General features: G+C 43.0%; 1 pseudogene; it reads left to right on the top strand.

The window, feature by feature from the left end:
* Positions 1–916: 916 nt before the first annotated feature.
* On the top strand, positions 917–5,378 carry LOC119358138 (annotated as a pseudogene).
* Positions 5,379–5,907: the final 529 nt, after the last annotated feature.

Here is a 5,907-nt window from a genome sequence, read left to right as displayed (position 1 = left end):
GGCTCGGGGACGAGGAAAAGCTACAACCATTAACATAGAATGCTACACCCATAGATGAGGAAAGCTTGAACCAAACGATAGAGAAAGCTTTTTAACTGCTCAAAAACAAAAAAGCTACAACCATTTAACAGAAAAGCTTCAACCATAGATGGGAAAAGCTCCAACCGGCGAGATAGAAAGCTCATACTAGAACACCCCGCAACCAGAAATTTACAACCAGAGAGTTGATTTGTTAGGACCGGCAAGATGAAAAGCTACAACCAGAAGAGTTGATTTGCTGGTACCAACGTCAGAAGCCGGTAGAGAGTTTCAACGGCGGCGGTGGCGGAGCTGCGACTGTCACCTCGACGAGTTTTTGCGGTGGTCGTGATGCAACCGTGGTCACGGGAGGTTGCCAGGGAACTACAGTCATTGTTTTTCTGCTGCATCCATGGCTTCCCTGCACTCGTTTTTTTTTTGCCGGAAGCATGGCTTGACCCGGGAGCAAGGATGCATTTCTACGAGGTGCGGCTAGCCGGCGAGCAGCGGCGGTCAGGCCAGCTTCGAGACTTCGTCCATGGCGGGGTTCAGCAGCGCCCGTTGGTCATTCTTCATCCGTGTGTCATGGCGTGATTTTGGGGGAAAGCAAAACAGGGGTGCGTGGGGGACGAAGAAGTGACTGATCTGACGGCTAGGAGCTGTCTCATCGGACGTGCGGGATGCGACCGGCCCAAATTTGGGCTGGCGTGCCGGCGCTTATCATCCCCCATAAAAGTAAGGAACTACTAAATCTTCGAGAATAAAAATGGCAGGGTAACTATTCCTCAAAAGAAAAATGGCAGGCCCCCTCAAAAAAATGGCAGCCTAGCACTAGTATATGCTGGCAGCAGGCGTCGTTCCCCCAAATCGAATCCAATCCCTAGCGAATTCCGGCACGATGGAGCGGATCGACGCCGTCAAGCCCGCCGGCGGCAAGCTCGCCGACTATCCCTTCGTGAGGCGGCTCCGGAACCGGCGGCTCATCGTCTACCTCCATCTCCAGGGCTTCCAGTCCGCCTACGATCGGTACATACGTACCCCCGCCCGCCCGCCCGCCCGCCGGCCGGCCGGCCGTTTCTTTACTTGCTCCGTCTCCATGCTGCGTGCTAATGCGTCCTGGCCATGCAATGCAGGCTAGTGCACGAGATGGATTTGTACATGAGCCGCCGGCATCTGAAGCAGCTGGTGGCCCGAAAACATGTTTTAGAGCCTATGCACCCGGGTACTCCTTATCCAACCACTTATTCCTGCATCACGATTCGTATAAATAATTTTTTCTTTTTTGTTTCTCTCATATAGAACATGTATTTGTACTTCAACTTTGCAGCACAACAAAGCTTTCTATGTAGAATGTGGGATAAAACTTACAGATTTTTTGGTCCAACATAAATATACAAAATGAGATTTGTTTGATTAAAAAATCTTATTTTTCATATTTATGTCGGGCAAAAAAATCTGAAAGCTTTATCTCACATTCTAGTTACAAAGTTATGTTGTACTGCAAAGTTTGAAGTTTAAGACATGTTTTATATGAGAGGAACAAAAAAGAGAAAATTCCATGTAATAAGGTAGTTGTGTAGCATAGATTTCAAAGCAACATTGGAGTGCTAGGATAGTGAGGCTCGGGTGCATAAGCTCACAAAATCTGCATTCGCTGGTGGCCTGTGGCCAGTGGACCAAAGCCCTCGGCTACATCCGCCGCTTCGTACCGTCGGCCATCGGGGGCGTCGAGGCCCGTACCCTCTATATCTTCCTCGATACGTTCTGGGCTATGGAGAACGCCGCCGCCGCCTGCTCAACGGGCGCCCCCGTCACGCCCGCGGTGTACAAGCACGACGTCGGCATACTGACGACCATGTGCGCTGGCAACACCAAGCTCTCTTCCATCCTCCACAAGATAAACCACAAGCCGCAGTTCAGGTAAGCACCGCCATCGGTTCGTCCGTGTACTTGGTGGTAGACGTTCTTCTACTTGTTGTTGTTGAGCCTCAAACGGATCCTGTCTAATGTAGGGCGTCCCTGGACTGGAAACTGGTGAGATAGAAGGCATCGATGATTGCTGGTGACTTGGCAAATCACTCCCCGGAGCTGAGACGCAGGTTGCTACTGCCGAATGGCCCATGGAGTCCGCATGACTTGCTTCCCATTGGGTATTCATACATTCATCCAACCTTGCTCCTTAATTCTTTCTCACCAGCTTCGTCAGTTATCCTGTCAATGATCTGATCATGCATTGTCATGTTTAATTGGTTAGTCCCCGTTATCCAAGGCGTCAACGGAGGGAAACAACCCGGCAGCCAACAACATCTACTATTGTCAAGTGCTATCTGAACAAGAAGAGAAGGTATGTATGTATGTGCAGCATCATTCATTTTCGAACTGGTCCTCAGTTCTGCAGTGTTGTGTCTCCACATGACACTCACATATATGTGTTGCCTTTTGCAGCCTGCCTTCTTCTAGCCCAGTTTTCGGTATGAACATCTTGGCTTGAAAGCAACCTTATATCATAACCTCTGCATATGTGTGCTAGTTAATGTTCTCTATGGCAGGTCTGAACTCTGAGGGACGGAATCGGGTGGTGGATCTTATCGGTAATTGAAATTAGCCCTTGACCATCAAATTCCAGTTTGTGAAGAACATATTTGATAGTGATATACATTTTTCTGTTGTTCCTTCGTTTCTGAAACTAACTTTGATTATGTGCTGATAAACTCACGTGAACATGATAACATTTAGAGGATTGTATTAAATTAAAGCTGGTAGACTTCCGGAGCTCCATCAAGGGCACCTACTTCAGTCAAGTGCAATGGAAGGTAATTAAATCATAGTTGTGAGCAGCTTTCCATTTCTCCGTCCATCTGAACTTCAGTCGCACTTTTCACATGGGTTATTTGGGATGCCTTGTCTCACTTTAATTGCCTTGTATATCTCTTGTTAATTTACTAGTAGTTCATTGCACTTCCTCTTTGTTGCAGACCATACACCATGCAGTACTTTCCATGGTACATTATGTTGCCCCTCCCTCGGGGTTTGGTCCAAAGCACATTGTTTGCCCATCTGCTCTCTATCTTAACAAGTTACATTTGAAATATAGATTGGAAACACTTACATGTTATGTGCACATGGTAATTCATAACACACTACAGCACAGCAGCCATCGAGCTGGGCTTTGTTCTTTGCACATAAATTCCTGGCTACCTGCTGCCATTTTTTACTGCCCAAGTTTGCTAGTAAGGGGCTATATCATTGATAATAGCATTTCACTGATTGGTGCCATGTAATATGCCGTAAAGGATCTAAGCTAGAAACATCTTCCGTTTAAGTTTTTTGTCGTCATTTTTGCTTCATGATGCTCGTCGTATTTTTTGCTTGGGTACCTGATACAACTTCTAAGTTCTAATTAACCATGCTATGCCATATAAAAGATCTATGCTAGAAACATCTTCCCTTTCAGTTTTCCGTTGTCATTTTTCCCACTTGTAAGTTCTAACTACCGAACTGGTTGCAGGTGCTTTTAGTACTCCATTCTCACAGACCATGCTTAGTACGACAGGTCCTGCTACAAGCATTGAAACATCATCAGTGACAAATGCAGGTAAATTAATTGAATACTGACTGCTTGGCTTTGGCTACCTGCCACTAGTTCTAACTGCAAAACTCGTTTCAGGTGCTCCAACTTTTACAGATCTGCCTAATTATCTTTGGCACCCATCACTTGCAAATTCAGGTTAAGTATTTTAAATTCATTGAACATCTGAATTCCTTTTTAAACCGAGATAAATTTTTATGTTTCCTGATTGATCCCTAGAATGGTTCATTGTTAGAGAACACTAGATGAACTAATCCATGGGCTATAAGCATCATTTCTAACTCCTGTCTCACAGCCTATTAAAATCTCTTGGAACACATCTGCCACAAAAATGGGTAAATTAACTGAACACCCTCAACCGTTTTCATGCCACGTAGAAACTCCATCTGCACATATTGATGCGCAAAAATCTTAGTTGTCACTTGTTAGAGAAACTCCATACTGATGATATTATTCTGCCATGCTTCATAACTCACCATGTTGATATATCTGCTTTCCTTTTTTTTAGCAACCATATATGATTTCCTTGTGCATCTTGGTTCCTAACCTATTTTTTGGAACCTTCTAATTTTACGACTACTGCATTTGTCAGCTGTTTTCTTTCTTTTACTTGTTTTATACCAATCATAGTTGTAGGATTACACTTGCATATGGGTGGGAGTTGATAAGCGTATGCACCGCAAATTGCATTACACCCTGTCGGTTACATGTACATGCTCATTTCTATGGTACAGATTTAGCATTACAACGACAAAGCCATCAGGCTGGGTGTTGTTCTTTGCCCATTATCAATGCCTGGCTACCTGCTGTGGTTTCTAATTGCTCAACTCAAGTAATACTTATTTATAAATGCCCAAATGTGCTAGCAAGGGGCTATATACACCATTGATAGTAGTATTTCATTGATTGATGACATTCTATGCCATAAAAGATCTAGGCTATAAACATCTTAAGTTTTCTGTTTTCATTTTTTGCTTCATGTTGCCGTATTTTTTGCCAGAGTACCTAATGCCCCTTTTAAGTTCTCATTACCAAACTGGCTGCAGGTGCTTTTATTACTCCATTCTCACAGACCATGCATGGTACTACAGCCCCTGCTAAAAACATTGAGACTTCATCACTGACAAATGCAGGTAAATTAGTTGACACTTGCTTGGCTTTGGCTGCTTGCCTTCAGTTCTAACTGCTAAACTCGTTTTAGGCAATCCAACTTGCACAGGTCTGCCTAATTATCTTTCTTGGTACCCACCAGTTGCAAATTCAGGTCAAGTATTTTAAATTTGTCGCACACCTGCATTCATTTTCAAACCTAGATGAATCTCCATCTTTTATGAAGTATGCTTTATGTTAGAGAACACAGATGAACTAATCCAGGGACTACTCTGAAACTCTTCATAGGTATTCCAGTGTCACAGCCTGCTGAAACCTCTTGGTTCACATCTGCCACAAATGCAGGTAAATTAACTGAGCACTCTCAACCGCTTATCATGTAGAAGTTCCAACTACACATATTGATAACTGAAGCTGTTAGTCATCAGAGAAACTCCATTATCGATAATATTAAGTACTTTTTTGTTATAACTGGCCTTATTGATTTCTGCTGTCCTCGTACCACTTTACTTCAGCAGCTATTTTAATATCGTGGAGGATATCCTTGTCCGACTCTTGCATTTTTCAGCTGCTTTCTTTCCTCTATCTTTCTATGCCAATGATAATTGCAGGATTGCATTTGCATCTCATTGGTGATGGTGTATTAACCACAATCATATGATGCACATGTTCATTTTTATGGTATAGGTCTTGCTAAAATAAGAGCAGGATATCATAAAAAAAAGTCTTAGTCTTAGTTTAGACTCTTTGATTTCTAATCTGCACAAGCCTTCCATCACATTTTCAAACATTGGCTGTTAAGACAACGTTATAGGTAAAAATTGAATCAAGGAATATTATCCTAAAGTGTATTAAATACTTCGTATGAGTTTAGACTCTTGATTGCCAATCTGCATAAGCCCTTCTGTCACGTTTTTCTTTTGTGAAGGTAAGACTGAAGAAAATAAAGAGTAGACATAAAAACATACACAACACCACCTTCTTGAGAAATTCTATACTTAAGCGAGACCCAATGTTTGATGTTGAGTGATTACTTTTCACTATTGCAAGTTTTTTTAGTCTTTTGAGCCGCACCACTTTTATTTATCTGCTTAGTCACATTACATATGTTACTAAGTAGAGTATTAACTGGTTGAGTACTTTTTGGAATGCGGGAGTTGTGGACCTGAAGCTGGATCTTGCGGCGAGAA

The sequence above is a fragment of the Triticum dicoccoides genome, chromosome 2A (genome assembly GCF_002162155.2).
Source record: "Triticum dicoccoides isolate Atlit2015 ecotype Zavitan chromosome 2A, WEW_v2.0, whole genome shotgun sequence".
In the NCBI taxonomy this organism is placed as follows: Eukaryota; Viridiplantae; Streptophyta; class Magnoliopsida; order Poales; family Poaceae; genus Triticum; species Triticum dicoccoides.
This window is presented reverse-complemented; position numbering and strand designations above follow the sequence as displayed.